A 13,368-nucleotide genomic window follows, 5' to 3' on the forward strand; every position below is an offset into this window, starting at 1 on the left:
CCCGCGTACCCATCCATGAAGGATAGTAACGCGTGATCTGCGGTATTGTCCACCAATATGTCGATATGTGGTAGAGGAAAATCATCTTTAGGACTTGCTTTGTTTAAGTCCCTAAAATCAACACAAACACGGATTCTCCCATCCTTTTTGGGTACGGGTACTATGTTGGCTACCCAGTCAGAGTACTCGGAAACTTTGATGAACCCGGCTTTGAATTATTTATCGACTTCTTCCTTAATCTTGAGAGCCCACTCTGTCCTCATTCGACGAAGCTTCTGTTTCACGGGCTTGAAACCTGGTTTAATTGGGATTCTATGTTCGGCGATATCCCTGTCGATCCCTGGCATGTCTTTGTAGGACCAAGTGAAAACGTCTTTGAACTCGTGTAGGAGGTCTATGAAACTGGCCCTTTCGACAGAGCTCAAGGTAGTCCCTATCCTAAGTTCTTGGGGTTCTAGTTCGGTTTCTATATTGATGGGTTCGGTGTTCTCTATTACTGGTCCCCCTTCCCCCTCTTGTAGTATTTCCTTGGCTATGTAGGGAGGTATCTCAATTGAGTCTGGGTCTGGGTCATCCTCAGTATCATCGTAAACAGAATTGCATTCAAGATAACACAAAGAGTAAGCATAACCTGATTTATTCATATTAAAGTTTGAGAAAAGTTGAAACAAAGAAGCCATCTGATCTGTGGTCAGCGACGGTAAAGGGACAGTTGTTGGGACATTTCCCGAGCTACTGTTACTATTTGAGGCTAAGCTAGGAGAAACAAAGGGAGTGGGGACGACGACAGGAGGAGACTCCTTAGTGACTTCTCTAGACTCCGACTCTAACTCTGACTCGAATTCATCGTCTTCTGGTTCTCCCTTGAACATCTCTCCTTCTCCAGTGGAGAGCTTGAAGAGTCTTCCTTGATTGTTGGTCCACTTGATTGATTTTCTCCATCCTTTCTGCTGGTTTGCGTTTGTTTCTGTGATTAACGCGGTAGGGTTGAAGTGGTTGTCTTGAAGTATCATAGTAATGATCTCATCCTGTGCGGCTCTAACAAATCGATCTTCTCCAAATAGTAGACTGACAGATTGTTCGTCTAAGCAAGGTGCTTGACGAGCTTTGACGGTAGGAACCGTTTCTGGAGGAATGAAGTAGCAATCGTGAAAGATCTCGATTCCGGCTAGCTTCCTTCCAAGGTAGTGCCAGGGTTCGGGAAATCCGTGAAAGAGTTCTTGACTTCCTTCCCTAACGAAGTATCCATTTTGGGTAGGGAGATATGGTCGCATTTGGACTCCTACGTGCTTACGGCTTTGAACTTGAGCGAGCATTTCGAGAACTTCCTCTTTAGTGGGCTTGTATCCTAGACCAAGTGGTATCCTTTTCGAGTTGCCTTCCTTGTAGGGTGCGAAGGTGTTTCTTCGGGTAGGGTTCAAAGGCATTCCCGGGAAGTATCCCTGGGATTTGAGTATGTGGTTGACCACCAAGTTGGAGTAGGGATCGTAGTATAGGGGTGCCAACTCGCTTTCTATGACACTTATGCTTTGAAAGCCCCCAAGTTTATATACTGGCTCCGCAAGGACTTGATTATTTGACTTCTTTTCGATTATTGCCTTAATGGGCGACGAAGTGATCGTCACCACTTTGCCATTTTGTGGGATTTTGATCTTTTGGTGAAGGGTGGATGTTACCGCTTTAGAAGCATGAATCCAAGGTCTTCCCAGAAGTATGTTGAAAGAAGCTTCAATGTCCACTATTTGGAAGTTAACCTTTCGCTCGATTGGCCCTGTGGCTATGGTTAGGTTAACGAGTCCTACTACCTTTCGTCTTGTACCATGATATGCACTGACACCTTGATTGGTAAGGGTCCAATCCGACTCTTTCATGCCTAGTTTGTACGCCGTTTTCAAGGGTATGACATTGACCGCGGAGCCATCATCTACCAAGGTCATTGGCACGTTCTTCTTTAAGAAAATGACAGTGATGTAAAGAGCCAAGTTGTGACTAGTGCCAAAGGGTGGCAAATCTTCATCTGAGAAAGTAATAGGATTACTTAGCTTCGGTGATTCTTGGAAGACCAAGTTGACTATATCGTTGGGCGTGGAATTATGTGCTACATTTAGTTTGGCCAAAGCTTGCAGTAAAGCTTGGCGATGTGGGAATGAGCTTGCTACTAATTGCCAGACTGAAAGATCAGCCTTTGTCTTCTGTGATTGTTTGAGCAAATGATCAGTAGGATTATCTTCGTTATCATTTGGTGTGATAATGTTGGTTGGACCATTTTGAGTAGTACTTTGATATGGACGCCCCGAACGAGTTAGGTGGCCCACATCTTGGTCTTCACTATTTTGGACTATTTCCTTGACTAGGGAGTGTTCAATGAGATACTCGTCTTCATCATCATCGGCCCATACTCCTTTGATTGTAGCTAGTCCCCTCATTCTCATGATCTCGTCCTCTAATTGTGTAATTTGGTTGACTAGTTTATCAACCACGGCAACTACTTCTTGTATAGTAGCATTGTGGGAAAAGATTAGTGGCGCATGTTCTTTAGGTGTCGCGTTGAGGTCATGTAAAGTTGTCACCACATTTTCCAATTCCGAAACTTGCCTATCCACACTCCTTGCCCATGCGATGAAGTCGGTAATGGTAGGGGAGATGGTAGAGTAGAACCCTTCATTCTCGATCGCGTGGATCTCATCTTCGACTGGAGAAAGGAGGTGTGAACAATCTAAGGTAGATTCTTCACTTGTGATCACTAGAATTCCAAGAGGATTCTGAGTGTTGTTGGGCTTACCTCCCGGCGGTATTGGTAGTCGACCATCCTCAATCATGTCTTGAAGCACATTCTTCAATTTGTAGCATTTTTCTGTGTCATGTCCCTTAACCCTATGATATTCGCAGTATGAGTTCTCGTCCCAGAACTTGGATTTCTTTTCCGGTTCGGGTGTAGGGCCTATGGGTTGGAGTTTGCCTTGTTTCATTAACCTTTTTAGAGCATTGGAGTAAGTGTCCCCAAGATTTGTAAATTTCCTTGGTGGGGTACTCTTCTTAGATGGCTCGAGGAGGTTAACTTCATCGGTCTTGCTAGTGGAGCCGTAAGAACGACTTGTTGAGCCTTGATATCCTCGGCCTACCGTTTTAGACAAGAGCCCTTTACGGATGTCATCTTCGATCCTCGTTCCTAGTACGGTTAAGTCTTTGAAAGTTTTGATGTTTTGGTATCTCAAGTGATTTGCATAGATGGGCTTTAGGTTGTCCACGAATTTCTCCACGAGGGTAGCCTCATCCGGGCGTTCAACTAGTTGGGTACTAGTCTTCCTCCACCTACTTAGGAAGTCGGTAACCTCTAAAGTGCGCATGTTAACTTGGATCTCAGCATTATCCGCATATTGCTTAGCAAACTCAATCGCGGCGTCTTCCCAAGTAGCAATTTTCTTGTGTTCTAGAGAGTAGAACCATTGCTTTGGGATGGTGTCAAGAGATGAAGGAAAGATCCTTAAGAACATCTCGGGTTTGATGCCTTTGATAGACATATAGTCCTTGAAAGCACGGATGTGGTTCAAAGGGTTTTCGTGCCCCTTGAATTTAGGGATATCCGTCATGTTAAAGTTGGTTGGCAACTTGGAACTCACGGCCTCATACTTGCGATTATTCTCCCTATAAATGTCATCCCCTTTAAGATACATCAATTGCTCCTCTAAGTATTGGAGTCGTTTCTCAGTTGCAATCATACCCATGGGAGGGTTTTCGTCTCCGAAGTCATTCACAAAGTCATCAACGAATTAACTTTCCCGAGGAGGCAACCTCGTTTCTACGGTATAGATCCGGCCCTCGATGGTGTCAAGGCGATCATACACTTGGTCTTGAGTAACTTGGAGTTGAGCTAGCGCGGTTAGGATTCGATCATTACTATCTTGGAGTTGATTGAAGTTCACGTCGCTTGTTTCAGGCATCTTGGAAACTGGATAGGAGATCGACGACGAATCAAAACACGATCGACCATTCTAACACACTTACTAAGAAAGAAATGTTTTGACTCTTGAAGTGGGTGTGTGCCACTTGTGTCAGTGAGTTTTGGAAGAAATGACAAAATTTGAAAAATGTTGGTCCTAGTCAACTTTGGTGTAGTTGTAGGAGTGGACTCGAAGTGAGGTTTTGAAATGGACTTAGGCCCGAAATTTGACTCGACAAATGGACAGAGTTTTGACTCGGTTTTGCGCTAATTATTGGCCTTTTCGAAATTTACACTTTAAAAGGATTTTGATTTTACAAAAATCGTCATGGTTTCGTTTAGAAATGGTGATCACGTAAGGTACAAACATTTATACAAGCATTATAACGGGATGCTGAGTGAATTTAAAAGGTTTTGGTTTAAAGGGTGGGTTGCCATACCGAACGATCAAACCCGGAGTCGGTGGAGAGGCTCGTACCAAACAAGAGTAAGGCCGATTCCTAGTCCATTTCCTCAAGTAGTGAAAGTCCTTGATACAAATAAGAGTAAATACCATGGTATGTATGACGTCAATCGCTATCCATCCTTAGGCCCAAATAAGAATTAGGACCGTTTAGACGGGACGATTGGTCGAATGGGTTGGGTTGGGCCTAGGAAGGCCGAATGAAATGATCTAGGAAGACCGAGTTATGAAAACCGACAATTGTCTTGTACAAACTATTCCCTAACCTTGTTCAAGTTTCACCCTTGGCTACACGTAAGTGTATTATCCCCAGCGGAGTCGCCAATCTGTGGACAATGGGCCCACGGGGGCGCTTGGGAGGAGAAGAATCGTTTGCATTTGTAGAGTCGCCACCAATTTATTGTGGAAAATTAGAAACCGTTCGAATACCTCGTGTCATGTCAAGACACAAAGTAGTGACATGAACACCAAGAACTCGTTACCCTTAGCATTCTATGTCTAGAATGACTCTCGTGGATGCCAATGAACACGGATGTTCACAGAGATCTGGAGTAAGGGGTGAGGGTACGTATTAGGAAACTCTTTTGATCGAACAACTAATCCCGCCCGCCTCGATAGCGGCCTCTACTAATGATTAGGGAAGTTATTTATACTTGATATATCGTCGATTATATGCATGCAATACAACATCCAAGTTTTGATCCTAGCATATGAAGAATTAACTAAGTCGGTGAACAATTAATTAGCAAATAATTAAGTCGAAGTAGGAATTTAAGTTCAACTACATGTGAAGGCATATAAATGGTACAATAAAAGAAATACAATAAATACAACAGAAAATTGCAATAATTACAACGGGTTCAATGATTTATGTCGAAAATACTTTCAAAACGGATAATTTGAGAAAGAACAAACAAACGAATTAACGAACAGGAATTAGGCAATAATACGATTAATAGTTAATTAAATACGTAAACTAATTAAACTAAGTCAAAGCAATAACGGAAGTTCAGAGACCGAAGTCAACCTGGAACAGGCGCAGCAGAGCTGCGCCCTCTGGAAGAGGCGCAACACTTGCTACGTCTGTTCCAAGGCTGAGTTCTGGTTGTGAAGTCGGAACTGCAATTCGTTAATGTCAATTGGTGAATTTAATGATTGATTATGATATTCGACTCGGATGAAAGTGATTTAATACATTATTTACATATGATGAATGTGATAAAAAATAAAACATGGATGAAACGAATGCAAACGAATTATTTACACGAATGAAAGATTGATTAGTGGCATCGGTGAACTAAATAGGGTAAATATAACGAATTAATGACGGATACGACAATAAACAGATGGAAATATACCAAAGATCGAATTCCAGAGACTCAATATGAAAGAATCGAATCTCTACAACCCGGATTTATTTTAATGACGAAAACATATTGGTTATAAGGGATTTAAGTCGGTAATTAATGATGAATTATATACTAACAGCGATAAATAATATGTTAAATTATGTTTAAATCGTCATATGAACAAAGAACGACAAACGAAAGAAAATAACAAAAAACGAACGAGTTGACAGAAGACGAAGGAAGAAGAAAGGAAGCAGGAACTGCGGCAGCCTCACGAAGAGGCGCAGCAGTTGCTGCGTCCTTTCTCGACGTCTGTCTTCTAATAATCCGTAAAAAGGGTTTTAAACATGGTTTTATAAATCGGTTTTAAGAATATTTTCGACATAAATCTTACATTAATGATACAAAAGTAAATAACAATAAATAAAAGAGAGATTTACACCCTCAGACTTACATGTTTGACGAAACGAGATGAACTAAGTTAACGTATTAGTGATGCTCGACTCGAATGTAACGAAATTGCCCTCGCAAGAGGAAAACGATTAAGATTAATTAAGTTGATTATGGTGGAGTTGGTCAAATTGGTCGGTCATGCAAACGAGGCTGGTACTCAGAAGGATCCGAGCTTACGTGGTCGAATGTTCAAGCACGTAGACGCCAAAAAGTAAGAACGTGGTCTAGAATGCAAAGGGAGAAGAGAAGGGCGGACACTCGCGTGAGAAATATGAGGAGCGAAGGCTCCTATTTATACTAATCACGTGGAAGAATTAGGGTTTTCGGAGAAACTTTGGAAGTGAATCTCGAAAAGATATGAAAAGATATGAAAAATACGCAGAAAAGGACCTGGGAAGAGGCACAACACCTGAATATCATAAAATGGCGGAATTGGGAAAAGTATAATGATAACGTCAAAGTTATTGGTTACAAATCACAATTCACTTCTTTTATTTTAAAGCAATACAAATCTGCTACTCTAATTTTTGGGCTAAATTTTAATAAAAATTGTTGCTTATTTTTTTATCAAAAAATGTCTAATTTACTAGAAGAGTAGATATATATATGTCGTAGCTAACCAAATACTCCGTAATCTTTAGTACTTATTGATGGGGCATATTCTGCACCGCTGACCAAGTCAACATATTGAGCAAGGTCAAAGATATCCACAGCAAGTCAACGACTTAGGCAGCCTAGCCGATGCAGCCCATCGGCCTATCAGCCTGGGTCTCGGCATGGCAACCTGCCAGCCGGGACACATATCCGCGTACTCATATCCAAGACCCCTCGGCGGTGAGCCAACAGGGCCCGCCGGCCTGCCATAGGTCCCTCGGCCGAGGGGTAGATCAGTCTTTCCACCTGCTAGCCACTTGGCCACTTGGCCACTACGTGACAAAAGGTGAAAGTCTATAAATACTCCTCAAACTTCATTGAGGAAAGGATCCACAACTTAACCTAAAAAACACTATTCATCTGGTATTATCTTCCTTATCTCTCTACAATATACATTCAGCCAAGTAACAACTTATCCCTTAAGTTTACTGACTTGAGCGTCGGAGTGGGTACGCTTGGCACAAAGCCAAGCCCTCAGTTCGTTCATTGTTGCAGGAGAGGCCGAGAGGAACAATTAAGGAAAGAAGGATTCAACCAAGGACGACATTCTACAAGCCACGGGTGGTAACGAATATCTGCTCTGGAATTACACCCGGAACAATTGGCGCCGTCTGTGGGGAGTACGCTACTAGAAGCTAGTCACATTCATTCCCAAACAAAAGAAAAAAAAAACACAACAAAAACCCACCCAAAAAGCTAAGAAGATGTCGAAACAACAAGACGCAGTCGTGACCGACGAAACCGCATTCTACCAAGATGATACCTTCAACAATTCTGGAGTCGTGCAGCCCTCCACCGGCGGAGTAATCCAACCGGAGTTCGGGATGCCAGTAATACCAGACACGCCGCTACCCGCCAACCAGGTCACCATCATGGGACATGTGGTTGACGTAGCAAAACTGAAAATGCTCCTAGACCTAATTAGTAATACGCCTGCTCACACTGTCACGCCGACAAGAGCGGCGGAAACCGTCCAGGAGACCAGGGCCCAAAACGTGGCTCCGAGAAATTTGAACGGAGCGCTAGGAGAAGCTAACCCAGTCAAGTCGCCGGGGGAGCCCAAAGTGGGCGTGGTAGACCTAAGTCCTTCCCGCACTCATGGGAGGACAGCGTCCCCGCAGCACGAACGAGGCTTACCCCAAAGGAGCCAGAGGAGTCCGACTCAGCAGAGTTGGAGAAGAAGTCCGAATCGGAGAAGGAGTCCTTCCCGCTACGAGGGGAGGAGCCGGATTAGGAATGCGAGGAGCCGATCGCCGCGTGTCGTTCGACACGTGGTCGACGATCCCTCGGCGCCTCGTCCTAGAAGTCCGGTGCCAACTAAGCTCAAGTTGCCACCTCTATCATACAAAGGAGATAGTGATCCAGCCGACCACGCCGAGGCTTTCGAGTCTTACATGTCGGTATGGGAGCAGCCCGATGAGGTCTGGTGCCGAGTTTTCCCAACAACTTTGCATGGGATGGCTCAAAGTTGGTACAAGGGGCTTCCCGACGGCTCGGTATACTATTACGCCGACCTAAGGGACGCCTTTCTAGCCCAGTACTCTTGCAATAAGAGGAGGGCCGTGGAGACGTCGGACCTCATAACTATCAAACAGGAGGGGGGCGAGTCTCTACGAAGCTATGTGAAGAGGTTCGACGGAAAGGTCCAGCAGATTCGAGAAATTAATCCCGAATTGGCGGCTTTCGCGCTGATGAAAGGCCTCCCAAGGGGAGACTTAAAAAATGAGCTCATCAAGTGCGGAGGCCTGGGCTTGGACGCCGCCAGGAAGATGGCTGACCAAGCCCTCAAGGTAGAAGACTATCACAAGACCTGGGTAGGCCCCAGCGAGGCCGAGCACTCAGAAAAGAACAGCCGCCGGGAGGACAACCCGGATGAAAGACGCCGTGACAACAACGGATCACGGTCCGACGAAAGACGCCGTGAGAATAATAGGTCACGGTCGGACAAGTCTGCCAGGAAACAGAACTCGGCGGATGCCGGGGGGAGCTCGGGAACGTACTACAAAAAACGGTACGATGATCACACCCCCCTAGTCGTATCGGCCGCCGAGGTCTTCGCTTTGAGCAAGAACGAGGGCCAGAAGTGGGAAAGACCCCCTAGGCCGAGGAGTGACGGTGACACGAGCGATCTTGTGAGTACCACGGCCCACAGGACACTTAACCAACGATGCCGACATCTGAAGAATGCCATTGAAGAACTGATCCGGAAGGGGAGCCTCGGCAAATATGTTGCCGGAGGCCAAAAACCAGATGCCGGCGGGTCAAATAGCAAGTCCGTCTTTGAACGGATAGGAGTAATCCATGTTGTCATCAGGGGCAACGGGAACGATGGGTCCGCTCATGGGCACAAACGGCACCTGAATGAACCATATCAGGCCATCAACTTTGTGCCCAACACAGCCACCCCCGCTCCCAACATCCCCGATATGACCATCGGGCAGGAGGACTACGAGGGAGTCATCGCTCTTCACAGCGACCCACTTACAGTCCACCTGGACATAGCCAACCACTTGGTAAAGAGGTGCCTGATTGACACAGGCGCCTACACGAACATTATGTACAGAGAATGCTTTCTCAGCCTCGGTCTGAGGGTTGAAGATTTGAGCCCCTGCACCAACCCGTTGTACAGCTTTTCTGGGGCCGGTCTAGTACCCCTGGGGTCAGTCAGATTGCCGGTGAGGTTCGGCGGGGGAGGTGCTGTGACACCCTCATTTATTGCGGAAAAGTAAACACGTAATTCTACAGAAAAACTGACAGGATATGTTTGTAATAGGTTCAATTGGGTAAAAACCTGTAATTTTTAAAACACGAACTGTTATAAAGATATCCAAAAGGGAAGGTGTCAAACATGCAAGGTCCAAAATAAATCTCATGAATGAAACATCGCTAAAGTCGCGAAACAAAGTTATACAAACCAAATATGAGAAAGGGAGACATATGTCCCTAAAATGTATGTGACATAAAAAGGGTTTAAGGGTCACAATGAAATAAAACCAGTCTAGGTCCCAAGGTTACTTTGCTCGCTAGCTCGTCCATGTACCCCATATATGCATCACCTACCTGTCATTCGCATTTTATACAAATACGAAAGCCACAGTCAGTGGGGAGTAACTCCGAGTTCTCCCAGCCACGAAATGTCATAATTAATATAACATGTAAACATAAGAATATGAATACGAATCACACAATGCCTTAGCATATAGATGCTAGACAATAGTGCTTATCATGTGAACAACAATATAACAACACATAGTCCTAGCATGTGAATACTAGACCGACTCATACTACACTATCATGTGAATCACATAACATCCAGGAATCCAAACTCTATCAACCATAGCCGGCTTGCATCTCACCTTCTATGATTCATAGAATCACCATACAAGAAAGGGCAATATATCAAAGACAGGCATAAGTTCTTAGCACCGTCAATAGTCACTTTGTAACTCGAGTCTATACCACGAGGTAGGGAAGGTAATCGAACTGGTATCTTGGCCCAGCGGTTACTATTAAGAAAACATGGCCAAGAGACAACACAACCCTAGCCTAAAATCTGCGCAGACCTAGACATGCGGATACACACCACCGCACCCAAGACTCACAACTTTTTTTAAAACAAAGTGAAGTGAGTACCCTAAGGACACCACCGAAGGGTTGGCTAGTACTTAAGCTGATCCCATACTATCAAAATTAGTACCTGAGGTCATGCCCCAACTTGGATATAAATCCACTAGTCAGGAACACAAAGGCTATCAAGCAGTGAACATATACTCGTCAGAGACTATAAAGACCTATCTATGATGGAGGCCGAAATACTCACCTAGGACCTAGTCCCAGCTAGTCCCAGCTTGAATATTTTAGCCCACACCACCCAAGACTCACCACACAAGTCAAGTAAGACACCCACTTAACCTTAAGAGGGCAAAAAGTCCTTCTTATCAACATAAATTCTAGCATTCTATCATGTGAAAGGCTATATAAATGTCTAATTACAGCATACAATCCCAACAGAATCCTCAATAAGTATTCAATACTAATTTCTAATTCTAACAATAGTAACCATATTAAAGGCTTCAGGGGAAACTAGGGCCATTTCTACAAAATAAGAAGCTATTTAAATTCAACTAACTAAATAAGAAGCTATTTAAATTCAATTAACTACACATGTGAAATAGAGATATAATAAATGGCCTAAAACAAGAAAAAGGCCGATTATCTAATTCATTCAACCGAATTTTTACCCGCAACCCCACCCTGCGGACAGTGCGGGTCAAATTGCGGCTGACCAATCACTCAATTAACTGACATCGCATCAGTCAAAGGGACTAAGGCTCAGTTTTCGGCACAATCAACAAAACATTACAATTATCGCTATATTATTCTCATGCTATTTCCAATTTCTATCATATGAAAAACGAAAGTAACACATTATCAATCACCTAAACGCTTAACAAACAACAAACACCATATTAACTACTAATGTGACATTATTTCGTCGAGTAACTCGGAATAGTTACCTTACGCTAGCAAAGAGACAAGTAATAAACTTGAGAAAGCTCTAAAACCCAAAATTACTCTTCATCTTCAACCACATGAGTCACCTAAAATAATTATGTGAAAGGGCGATATTAACGAATTACCGTTATATAAAATATGAGACGGAAATTAATTTAATTATATTTTAAATAAACCAAACTAGCGTCAAAACAAATTATAGATACGGCCCAAACTCGCGGCTTAGCCAGGCCACTGCCTAGGCCACGGCCAGGCCACAGCCAGCTGCTGCTAGGCTACAACAGGCCACTATCCAGATCCTCTTATTTAGGAGTTATACTAATATCACTTACCTTCATGTCCATACTTTATCGTAATATGTTCACAAAACCTTGGTTCTATAATTCTTAAGCTCACTGCTCACCCCTATTCCAACAACAATCCATAGCTAAAGCAATATTTTGCCTACTGCTGCTTGTTCAGTACTTCATACCCTTGTACTACCAATTTTGATGAAGATTACAAGCATGGGACTAAATTTCATATAGCATCCAAACAATAAAAGCATACTAGTAATAAATTTTGCCGAGAATTAATATTTTCCCTTAATTCCCCGATGGCCCATGATTCGGTTCGGTTCCAAACTAATTGTAGAAGCCGCACGTTTATCGTCATGCTAGTCTATCAAAAGTATTGTACTTCTCATGCTTTAGTTCTTAACTTCCTTTGGGCAATAATAATTACACACATTTAAAATTGGAGACAAGAACATTTGAAACTAAATCCAGCACACTAGTGATTCACCAACTCCACAATCTGAATTACCTAGATACTGAAGTCGTATAAAGTTGACCTCATATTATAAATAGCTAGCACATATAAAAGCTAGTATTATAAATAACAAATAAACATATAACCCCGAATAATAATAAAAATACTAGGATCGGTAAAATCGTGTTACCTTAAACGCCCCTTATTCTTCGAATAAATGGTCCACAAGGCACGAGCCTCACCCCGGGTCTTTGAATCCTTCATAAAAGGGCAAGAAAACGGAATAAAGAAGCTAAAAGACGACACTTTTATAAGACGGCGAAAGACGAAACCACAACAAAAAGGAGATTTTCTTACCTTAAAAGGACGAGGAAAGAAAGGGGAAGAGAATGGTACAAAAATTATCGAATTTGGTTGAGAAATGGGCCGGGATCTGAGGTTGGAGACGGGATGAAAATGGCGATTTGGTTCATTGTTGTTGCTGCTTTGCTGCGTTCATTCAGAAATGAAGAATGAAGAAATGAGGGGGGTGGGGACGGTCAACAACAACAACGTAATATTAGTAATAATAAGTATAATAATAATAATAATGAGACACCAGCTAGCTTGCTAGCTTCTAATTATACGTACGTTTCTTCATCGTTAAGTAATTTCGTTCGCTTTTAAAACCGTCTCGAGTTAATAAAAATCGGTTTTTAGTAAAAGTTTCAGTAATAAAACGGAATTAATAATAAATAAATTTAATGAGTGAAAATAAAATAAACTCAGCTAGTTAACGGAAATAATACGATATCCGCTTGAATCGGAATTATTAGCGATTTTTTTACGAAACTAACGGATATTAATAAAAATTGCTATTTTAGTGAAATAAGCTCAAAATAGCTAATTGGACGGTTTTGTTCCCAAAATCCATCTCGGGTTCACTTAAAACAACTTTCATAAGGACTCGTAAAGAAACGGAAATTATTAAATAAATAAACTCGAACTAACTTTAAATAAACTTATTAATGATTATTAAAATTAACGTATCGAATTATGATGAAATTAATTAATTAGCTGAGAAAATAAATATATAAATCGTTAACCAACGTAATTAAATATAAATTAGCAATTAAAAGAATTTTATCCAACTTATTAAAATACGGGGTGTTACAATCACCCCACCTTTAAAAAAAAGTTTCGTCCTCGAAACTTGAAAGTATAAATGAAAAGTTATGAAAATAAAACTGAAATTGAAATCGGTA

The 13,368-nt window shown here is 42.5% G+C and overlaps 1 long non-coding RNA gene across 1 annotated transcript; it reads right to left on the reverse strand.

Moving 5' to 3' along the window:
* Positions 1–9,713: 9,713 nt before the first annotated feature.
* Positions 9,714–12,653, reverse strand: LOC141629482 (uncharacterized). The gene is made up of 3 exons (XR_012537295.1): positions 12,482–12,653; positions 12,315–12,382; positions 9,714–9,919 (listed from the first exon to the last, which is right to left on the reverse strand). It is a non-coding gene; the product is annotated as an uncharacterized LOC141629482 (long non-coding RNA).
* Between the last annotated feature and the right edge of the window lie 715 nt (positions 12,654–13,368).

This window comes from Silene latifolia, chromosome 2 (genome assembly GCF_048544455.1).
Source record: "Silene latifolia isolate original U9 population chromosome 2, ASM4854445v1, whole genome shotgun sequence".
In the NCBI taxonomy this organism is placed as follows: Eukaryota; Viridiplantae; Streptophyta; class Magnoliopsida; order Caryophyllales; family Caryophyllaceae; genus Silene; species Silene latifolia.